The 11469-nt window shown below is 36.2% G+C and overlaps 1 protein-coding gene across 1 annotated transcript in view; it reads left to right on the top strand.

Moving 5' to 3' along the window:
* The window catches only part of ZNF407 (zinc finger protein 407), a 377998-nt gene that overhangs the window by 38992 nt on the left and 327537 nt on the right, over positions 1–11469 (top strand). The window lies entirely within an intron of this gene.

The following is an 11469-nucleotide window of genomic DNA, read 5'->3' as shown; positions in this document are numbered from 1 at the left end:
GTTTTAATTTCGCATAAACGCTTTGATAATTACAGCCCACATGAATGTTAAGGTGACCACGGTGCGATCTGAACTCTGTAGAAAGTGATACAGAGGGACAAACATTTTAAAATTTCAATTTAAGTGAGTATATTCATTTTGCAAAAGGACACAGAGCAGAGTAGCTGCAACCAACATTTCATTTTGCTGATTCTGTTTTCAGAACCCAGCGTAATAATTAGTGACACAATTAGGCATGTGGCTTACTCTTTCTCCATGACTGCTTTGAAAATGTATTGGGTTAGATTTGCTTGAGCTACATTTGTGTGGAAGTATTATTAATGCTTTCTGTTCTATTTTTGTGCTAGTACTGGCATGCTTTTGGTGGGACGTTTATACAGGAAGACACTCTGTTGAGGCACCAGATCATACCTCCCTGTGTGAATGCTTTAGGACTGTCTTACTAAGTGCTCCTTCATTTATTTTGACAAGCTTTGAGAAGGAGTTACTTGATATAACCCACGGCTGTACAAAGCCACAACCTGTTTCAAACATATAAGAAATCTAATGTGTGGGTAATTATTTAAAGTTATACAGATGTGACCAGCTGTCTCACTATTTGGTCACCATGCTGGTACAAACGCTGTTGGATGGAATTTGAAACGGATCCTATCCAGTTTGCAATGAAATATCTTAAGCAGTTCCTCACTATTTAGCAACTGTTTGTTTGGTTTTAACATCACATTTCAGTCAACTTTCTCTGAAAATCTAACTCAAGTCAAATATTATCTTATCATAACTCTTAGTTTTTTCACAATAGTCGGTCCTCTTAGTTTCCTAAAATTCTTTTAGAGATTTCTAGTAAAGTCTCATGCAGAAGCAACTATTCTTCCCCTTCTTAAACAGCAGGCACAAGCAATCAGTAAACCTGTTTTTTTTATGAAGTATGAGAAAATACTTTGAAGCTCATATTCATGCTTTCGCTTTACCACAAAAAGATAAATCTGTGATAAATCTTAATATTTGAACTGTTCAGCCTGCCAGTTAGGATGTGCCTAAGGGAAATATGTGTCTGTAACTTCAAAGAGCATCTGGCAGCATGTCTATTTACAATTACTAATGTCCTTTATGTTCTTAAATGACATTCCTCTTCTCCCCATTTTCTAAGAGAAAATCAGATGTTGGCTGTTAATTATAGCTCTATTATTTTAGTGCAAAAAAGTCTGACTTTCTTACAAAACTGTTTTTGATCGTTGTGAAAATGTATGTTGATTTAATTGGTTAATCAATTAAGGCATAGGCAACTAATCAGCTAACACTGTATTCATTAGCTGACTTGGTAAATCGAAGAAGAAACTACACCATCACTAAATAAATTTCAGGTAGTTATGGCATCCCAGGTAAATTAATTTGGGAAGACAGCTGCTTAAATATCAGCAGCATGATGTAAGATGATGAATTGTAACAGTATGCAGTTTACTCAGGAATGGATCTACTTTTTCCCTGCAAAATATGAAGAGCCTAAATTCAGCAAGGGGAAGCCACTCTCTGCCACTTCAGCTTGCCAGATACAAAACTTCTGGATAAGGAAACTGACCAAGTTACAATTTCTATCTTGCTTCAAAGCATGTTCAAAGCAAGGGTGAACAACCCACGCCTACCTTCTGCAGTACAGCCCAATTTCTGTAGCTTCCCAGCTCCAAATATTTTACCAGTAAAATAAATGGTTATTTTTGGTGTTGCAGTTTCCCTCCTCTTTAGAAATATAAGAGTTAAAATAAAAAATGATTTTCCAGTAAGTTAATATGGTCATTTCTTTTTGACGCTCCCCTCTTGCAAACTAAATGTTGTACTATCTATTTTCATAAAGTCATAGCATCACCATCATGCACCCATAATCCTCACAGCCTGAACCATTTTTTTATTCAATTGGCTTCAGGAGCAAAAATACGATCAACCTTTTTTTTGTTTGTTTTTAAAGCCCCAATATTTATTTCTGTAAGCCTTTTCCTTTACACGGCATGCTCCCTTGAGTTGCTTTGGACTTTTGTTTAGGAACTTGCTTACAGTGAGCCTTTCAGCTCGCTTATTTTCATTTATAGATTTCTGTTGTGCGGTTGAAAAATGATAGTGGAACCTCAACTATTACTAACAGCATAATAATAATTTGTGAGTTACCAGTAACCACAAACAAGCTATCTCATACCTTTGGCAATCAGAGCACACAATATGTGAACAATCAGTGCACAAATCACCATGTTTCATAGCTAACCCAACTAGAAAAAAAACACAGCAGTAATATATACTGTTTTATTACTGTGAACACTGTGTAGACCACAACGACATCTGCTCTTAGTGCCTGCCAGTTCTGAAATTCCCCTTCCTGACGATGGAGAGAATTCGGTCAGGCAGTCTTTTGAAACAATTTTACCATTGCGGTTTCTCAGCTCCCCCTGAAACGAGCATTTATACAGGTACAAAACGCCACTCCTTCTGTTTTATATTTTTATTTTATGGTGCTCTGAAAAGTTTTGTAAGGAATGGCAAACAAACAAACAAGGAGATGTTGAGACCATTTGCTTATTGATCTATAGAGGTAGCCCTCGACTTAACAAGACTTCTTTTAGTGACCTTTCAAAGTTAGAACAGCGCTGGAAGAAGTTACTTATGACCATTTTTCACACTTACGACTGTTGCAGCATCCCCATAGTCACATGATCAAAATTCAGATGCTTGGCAACTGGTTCATATGTATGATAGTTGCAGTGTCCTGTAGTCATGTGATCTGTTTTTGCAACCTTCTGAAATGCAAAGTCAATGGGGAAGCCAGATTCAGTTAACAATTGTGTTGCTAACTTGACAACTACCGAGATTTGCTTAACAACTGTGGCAGGAAAGGTCATACAATGGAGCAAAATTCACTTAACAAATGTTTCATTCAGCAACATAAATTTTGGGCTCAATTGTGATGTACCTCGAGGACGATCTGTACACGGTACCCTAAGTCTAAATTTATAACCGAAAAAAAGGGGAAGAAAAAGGCCTTTGGAGGCTCTGCTGGGGACCGAATAGGGCAGAGGCCCCAAACCTTTTGGGCACCAGGGACTGGTTCCATGGAGAGACGTTTTTCCGTGGACCAGAGGGTGCATGGTTTTGTGTGCTACCTGCATCTCGTGGATGGGACTTTGCTTGTTTGCGTGGACTGGTTGCTGGCATGCCGTGGCCTGGTACTGGTCCACAGACTGGGGGTTGGGGACCCCTGGAATAGGGGACTACATTGGTGGAGGTTGTTACTGGACTAACTTGCTAACCCCACCTTCCCTCTGCACTTCCTGTTCTCCCTCCATTCATCTTTTTAATTTCATATTATTGTACATCCATTGTTAATTGTTACATTCCTTTACTATTGCTATTTTTACATTTTTAAATCTTTTTTTTCCATTTTATTGTTATAAACCACCCAGAGTAGGGCCACATATAAAGTTAACACACAAACAAATAAATAACAATGAATATTATCAGGTTTGGATTTCTTACCTGAGAGGTGCTATAGGTTTTTTTTCCTTTGCTAAAGAAATCGGTTTTGGTTTTAAAGTCGTCATTAAGATGGATCACATTGTTCTGAAAGTACGACAATGCTGTTCATAGGTTAGATTTTTAAGAAAGGAGTACAGGGGATTTTTATTTCGTTTTTCTTTTTTTCCAGAGGAGTTTCAGAAGATTCTTTTTAAAGAAATAGTTTTAATTTTAAAGAACTCTAAATTTGGATATTGTTGGTCAGACATATTCTGACAATTATGCCTTTATTTTGTGGATTGGATAGCATATGCTGCCTTTGGGTAGCCTCCACTGAATGGTGTAATGCTCAGTTATAACATTCTTGTGTAGTATAAACCACTATGGGAAAATGCTGAAGTTGAGGCTGAAATATGCCAAAAAGTCAGTGTTGATGGAAAATGGTAATTGTAACCAAAAGACAAACTAAAACTTAGGCTTGGAAAGAGATACTGTTGAGCTTTAATACTATTTTTAAGATTGTTAATAAAATAAATAATTTGTTACAAAAATGAATGTTTCTTTTTATTCTGAAGGCAAATTTTGTACACAAAATATAGATAAGGGTACCACTAAGTAGTAGGCGAAGCTTCCATTTAAGAGATGAGTAATTGATAATTTGAAATAGCATTTGGCAAAAGTTGTTTTGAATACCAGCTGTTCATGGTATTGCAGTCCTCCTAGTAGGCGACTATTGATCTCAGGAGTCTTAATAGTAGGAAGACAACCTTGTGCTTTTTTTAAAAAAAGGAGTTGAAAACTCACATGGAAATTCACAGTGTCAAGACTGAAGACGGCTTGGAAAATCAAGTTTATGAAAGAATGACAGTTTGATTATTTTCTGTACTCTCAGCATAGTCTTACCTCTACCCACCTTTTGCTATCCTAATCCTTTTAATGAACTGCTAAGCTTCAAGATGATCATGGTGGAATGAAAACTGAGGTCCTCTGAAAACTTAAATAATAAAAACAAGGGAAAGTAGGAAAAATGATAGCTCCATGAGTACATACAGTCATGCTCGAAATTGTTGGCACCCCAGAAATTTTTCCAGAAAATCAAGTATTTCTCACAGAAAAGTATTGCAGGAACACATGTTTTGCTATACACAGGTTTATTCCCTTTGTATGTTTTGGAACACAACAAAAAAGGGAGGGAAAAAAGCAAATTGGACATAATGTCAAACAAAACTCCAAAAATGGGCCGGACAAAATTATTGGCACCCTTAACTTAATATTTGGTTGCACACCCTTTGGAAAAAATAACTGAAATCAGTCGGTTCCTATAACCATCAATAAGCTTCTTACACCTCTCACCCGGAATTTTGGACCACTCTTCCTTTGCAAACTGCTCCAGGTCTCTCTTATTGGAAGGGCGCCTTTTCCCAACAGCAATTTTAAGATCTTTCCACAGGTGTTCAATGGGATTCAGATCTGGACTCATTGCTGGCCACTTCAGAACTCTCCAGCGCTTTCTTGCCATCCATTTCTGGGTGCTTTTTGACGTATGTTTGGGGTCATTGTCCTGCTGGAAGACCCAAGATCTCGGACGCAAACCCAGCTTTCTGACACTGGGCTCTACAGTGCGACCCAAAATCCTTTGGTAATCCTCAGATTTCATGATCCCTTGCACACATTCAAGGCACCCAGTGCCAGAGGCAGCAAAACAACCCCAAAACATCATTGAACCTCCACCACATTTCACTGTAGGTACTGTGTTCTTTTCTTTGTAGGCCTCATTTCATTTTCGGTAAACAGTAGAATGATGTGCTTTACCAAAAAGCTCTATCTTGGTCTCATCTGTCCACAAGACGTTTTCCCAGAAGGATTTTGGCTTACTCAAGTACATTTTAGCAAACTCTAATCTTGCTTTTTTTATGTCTCTGTGTCAGCAGTGGGGTCCTCCTGGGTCTCCTGCCATAGCGTTTCATTTCATTTAAATGTCGACGGATAGTTTGTGCTGACACTGATGCTCCCTGAGCCTGCAGGACAGCTTGCATTCCTTTGGAACTTGTTGGGGGCTGCTTATCCACCATCCGGACTATCCTGCGTTGCAACCTTTCATCAATTTTTCTCTTCTGTCCACGACCAGGGAGATTCGCTACAGTGCCATGGGTTGCAAACTTCTTGATAATGTTACGCACTGTGGACAAAGGCAAATCTAGATCTCTGGAGATGGACTTGTAACCTTGAGATTGTTGATATTTGTCCACAATTTTGGTTCTCAAGTCCTCAGACAGTTCTCTTCTCCTCTTTCTGTTGTCCATGCTTAGTGTGCCACACACAGACACACAATGCAAAGACTAAGTGAACTTCTCTCCTTTTTATCTGCTTTCAGGTGTGATTTTTATATTGCCCACACCTGTTACTTGCCCAAGGTGAGTTTAAAGGAGCATCACATGCTTGAAACAATTTTATTTACCCACAATTTTGAAAGGGTGCCAATAATTTTGTCCGGCCCATTTTTGGAGTTTTGTTTGACATTATGTCCAATTTGCTTTTTTTCCTCCCCTTTTTTGTTGTGTTTCAATACACACAAAGGGAATAAACCTGTGTATAGCAAAACCTGTGTTCCTGCAATACTTTTCTGTGAGAAATACTTGATTTTCTGGAAAAATTTCTGGGGTGCCAACAATTTCGAGCATGACTGTATATGCACTTACTTGTGTATGCCTTTGTCAAACATATTGTAAGAGATGCTATTTCTCAACAGAGATAATGGGAACTAAACTTCTTCTAGAAATACTTTGTTAAGACATTGGGTCAGGCAGACAAGTCTTAAGCTGATGAAATGTGAAAAGGTTCCTAGAACTGTTTAGAGTACCCGTTGACCAGCATTGACAATGCACGCAAAAGGGTAGAAATCAAAGAGGAGGGGCGAGTATCTGTGTGCAACTCCTTCATATAATTCCTGATCTTAACAAATGCTCCTCTGTGTTAATGTGTTTTTGGTAATGCCACACACACACACCTACCTGAACAACTGGATTTATAAGATGAGATTTCTGAAATACAAGCAAAAAATGTAATTTTGCTGGCAGTAAATCTATCTTAACTGAGGTCAAGGATAGCCTCCCCTTTTATCTATTCTGTGTATGTCTCTATGGTACCTTTATCCATTTTTTTTAATTAATACCGTTCTTGAGAGGTTTTGAATGGATGGAATAAATAAGATTGCATTTCCTCTTTGATGCGACATTGTAAATTAGAGGTACGCTGGCCTCTGCCATCAGCCTAGGAACCTGAGTTCAGTCCTTTAAAAGCCTTAAGTAAAGTATGTGACTTATGTCCCTCAAAAGTAACACAGGAAGAAACCTTATACACAGAAATTCTTATCATTACCCCACATCCCATGGAGCTGAAGCAATCTCAAGGGTTTCTTAAATACACAAATCAGCTGAAAGTTTTCTTTAGCTGCCTGTGGTGGCAACTGCTTTTAATCCATTTTCTTATTGTCCAGTAGAACGTGGTATATATTTCTGTGGGATTTTTAATTGAAAGGAATACTTTTATTATTCATATGTAACTTATCATTACAGCATGCATAAAATAAAATTAATGTGTTGTATATTACAAAGGTAGAGCCTCATAACTAGAAGAAGGCTGTCTGAATCACTCTTCGTATTATTGTGAACTTGTATTTCCTACTCCAGTATTAATTAAGCTCCAGTACCCTTCGATTATACCCGTCTTGTGGCCACAGGTTCTGAAACAACTAATAGTTCTGCTGGAATTGGGTGGAGAAATTAAAACAGTTTCACCTCAGAGTTCTAAGCTGACTAGTCATCACATTGCAGGCGACAGCTGTAAAATCATTAGACAATGTCTAATACCCAATTTTGCTCTGCTTTTGTCTGTCACGATAAATGTTAGTAATATTTTTTAATTGTGAAAACTGAGACTGAGAATTTTGAATACTTGTGGCATTTGAGTTGTATGTTTTCCCCTTGTGCTAAATTGTGAGGTTGTTATAATGATGTTTGCACTGGCAACATTTATGGGTTTAGATAAACCAGTGGGACCCAGTTTGGTGTAGTGTTTAATGTACCAGGCTTGAAACTGAGAGACTGTGATTTCTACTTCCACCTCAGAGAGGAAGTCAGCTAGGTGACCTTGAGCCAGTCATGCACTCTTAGTTCTAGGAAGGAAGCAATGGAAAGCCACTTCCAAAAAACTTTGCCAAGAAAACGGCAGGGCCTTGTTTAGCTAATCACCAGGAGTTAAGACTGACTTGAAGGCACACCTCCTTCCATGCTACTTTGCTTTAAGCTGTGAGTTCAGGAGTGAAATCTCTATTTTAAAAAACAGATATACAGACTTACGATGCATTATGCCGGAGCACAGTCTGGGGATCCACATGGAGCATGAGTAAGGCAGGATCTTTTTAAAGGTCATTTCCTAACCAAACAGCCTAAATTCTGGAGCTTGGTTGCATTTCTGAGGCAACTTGTCACTTTGATTTCTCATCTGCATATGTGAATGGGGACCTTTTGTATGTTTTTTAGTTTGTCCTTTATTGAGTTTGTGTGTGTGCATGGGAAGCTTGAGGAAAGAGTAATTTGTTAAGAGTCTTGAGAAAAGAGTCATTAGTCCAGCATTGAGTGATTTGTTTCTTTGAGGTATGCGGCCAAGGATCCAATTTCATCTTAAGCAACTATATGTGGCTCCAGTTGTCTTAGTGTAAAAACAGACATATGTTTTTCCTAACACTGAAGCCTAGAAGGTTTTGTGCTTTCCTGTTCTCTTCTTTGCAAGTATGTTTAGTTCTATGAACAGATTATTCCACGACTGTAAACTGCTCCATAGAGAAACAGCATTCTTACAGGCTACTGAAGTCCTGTACCAGACTGATTCTGGAAAGTAATAAAAGCCTTGGTAGTAGAACACAACCTTTTTCTATTTGGCGGAATATAAAAAGAATTAATGGACTCTCTCTCTTCAGTGGGAAATAATAAAACATTGTATATAAGCATTTTTAAAACTTTGACACCCAAATCTTGGCACCCTGAATCGAACAAGCATTTGCTTGGAAAAGAATGTCTTTAATAGTATTAATAGCATCTAAGTATATTCAATTTCTTCCAGGATTAGATTAGATAATAAGCAGAACATGCTAGATTTCTGGGGATGTATGTTGTAAGCATTTGCTTTATCTTCTTATTCCAGTAGATGGCTATAGTTCACTATCAAATAGGAGCTTTAATAGATTTTTACAGTAAGTAAATCAGAAGATGAAGGTTGAATTACTATAAATGAGTTGACCTGGACATTTTTCTTGCTTCGTGTGCTTAGTCATTCACTCTTCATCATTATTCTAAGAATGCTTTCTCTAAAGCCTTCCCAAAATGTACAATGCTCTTATTACTTTTGAGGCAAGAGCCTTCATGTAAATATTGTGGCTGTGCTGTTTTGTTTCAATATTTTGCACTGCTGTATTATAGTGGAGTCTAACACAACCACATAGAATATAACAAGAAGCCTTATGTGAGCTTTTCTGATATATGCTATGAAACCCTCTTTTCAGCCTGAGGAATTATAATAAATATTTATAGGTTCTTTTTGGCCTGCTGTATTGGGACAGCTGTTTTTTTAAAAAAAATTGGTTTCACTTAATGTTCAAAAAAATAATTCCATTCATATTGCATTTTAAATAATATAATTTATGTTGAACATAAAAAGCTCTATGTATTGGAATTTTGCTTTTTTAAATATGTTTGCATTTTTTTTCAAATAAGTCAGCATTTATATCCTTCTTGATAATTAACAAATGATCTAATAGAAGAGGAAAATGTAAAGTAGCTAAACAACATTATTATTGTGTTTCTTGAATGTCCTTCTAATTAGATCCATAAACATGATGGTGTGGCCATAGGTGTGTTATATGTCTGTGTGGTACAACTATCAGTTTTCAGTGCTTAGGGGAATAATATACCAGTAATTACTGTTAGCACTTGCAGTCTTCAACCAGTTTTTCTTTCTTGATATACAGAAATAAGAATGTTTATGTTTATATTTTCCTGGATTTTTTTTCCTGAAAAGCTATTAGATATGTCTGTCTGTCTGTCTGTCTGTCTGTCTATCCATTCACACACACACACACACACACACTAAAATAAAAATACATGCATACGTGCTTGTATTTTTAAAAGTATAAAAAGATTTTTATTAAACATAATCTTATCTGTTATCCTTTTTCTGTCCCACTACAACCAGCTACCAATTTATATATCTGGATGCAACCGCTTTATATATTATTAATATAGATAGTGCTCAGCATTACAAATGATACAAGGTGACAGTTTAAGAGTTTCATTTTAACATGTAGATGATAAACATTAACTTTGCTGTGGTAGCATGAAGACAAATGTCTTAATTACATATAAATTCTTTATGTTTTATAGTACTGATTTATGGTTCATTAATTTTCTTGAAATATATATTCCCAAAGATTGTCATTGTAACTAACATATGCACCCATTTACCCATTTGGTTACAATGTTGCATTGACTGTCCATAGCAATTTCTTAAATTTTAGGTATTGCCATTACAATACGAATAGCTATACTAATGAGTAGCTTTAGAACAAAAAGGAAAATTTGGCTTGCTATTCTATCTAAGAAGAATGCTTGCTTTTTTCATTTCTTTCACCTTTTCTATTTTTCCCCAATTTTTCAATGTTACGATAAAAACTATTTTAAGGAAAGTTTTGGATATCTCTCAGTACAATTTCCCAAATTATTTTCACTCTTCCAAAGATATTCAAACAAACATCTTCATACCTAAGTTCTTTAACCATAGTTGTTGTGACTGAGTTTTACTTCCCCCCCTTATATATAGATTTTAAAGTGCAGCCCTGATAAAGAACATGAACAATAGGAAGGGAATCTAGATAGTATATTCATGAACAATGAACAAATTTAAAGAATATGCAAAGGGAATAACAAAACGACTGAACCCCATTTCCTGGGAAGCATGGCTATTTTTTTCACAGAATATTATATACAATCAGCTCTTAAAAAACCTTAAATTTTAAAAGATATGTAAATAAATTGTATTCTTTGTTAGTTTTGCAAGGGAAAAATGTAAGTGTCTTTCCTGCCTTTAATATGTAGATAATAATAATATTAAAGCTTTGGAAAGTGGTTGCTGAATCTAACAAAGTGGGTGAGAGAGCTAATGGACAGAATCCTGATACAAAACTGAAACTCAGTAAATTGCAAAACGAATCCTTTCTTACCACATCTCCCCATCCCCAATGATATTCATTATAATGCTGAATTTGTCTCTCTAGAAGCATCTCTTCAATATGCTTGTATACCTTTTCAAGGAATTGTCAGTTTGCCTTGCTATTCAGTATTTTTGTAATCTTTGGCCAGAATTGTACTTTAGCTGTAAGGATTCCACAGTGCTGTTATTAGATTGGCCACTAGGGAGCGTAAATGTGTGTGTTTGGGATTACAGTATTTTTCAATATGAATTTGTGTCTCTTTTTAAAAAGAGTACGATGTTGTAACTTTTCTTACCAGTATCACTTATTTTTCATCATTCGTCATACATTTTCTTCAAGAATCAAAAGGGAAAATGCTGAATGTTACTAATAAAATGAATTGCTTAACAGCTGCCTATAATACTTCTGGTTAATAACAGTTATATTAATATAAATGTATTGGGAAATCATTTTAACTGAACAAAGAAATAAATACTCTTTGCCCTGAGAGGCTTCTTTTATTTTCCCTCCCTACAAATATCTTGTAGAATTCTAGTAGTGTCATTTCTTTTAAATTAACAGTTTTTTCCCCTCTTAAGTCAAGAGGAAAAGATGCAAATAAAATTAGACTTTTGAAATGTATTTTGCTACATAAAGTTGAATCTAACATGAGTAAACATAATAAATGCATTTAAAATATGCAAATTGAAGGAAATAGTTCATATTATATA

Source organism: Vipera berus (assembly GCF_964194415.1).
Source record: "Vipera berus genome assembly, chromosome: 3".
In the NCBI taxonomy this organism is placed as follows: domain Eukaryota; kingdom Metazoa; phylum Chordata; class Lepidosauria; order Squamata; family Viperidae; genus Vipera; species Vipera berus.
This window is presented reverse-complemented; position numbering and strand designations above follow the sequence as displayed.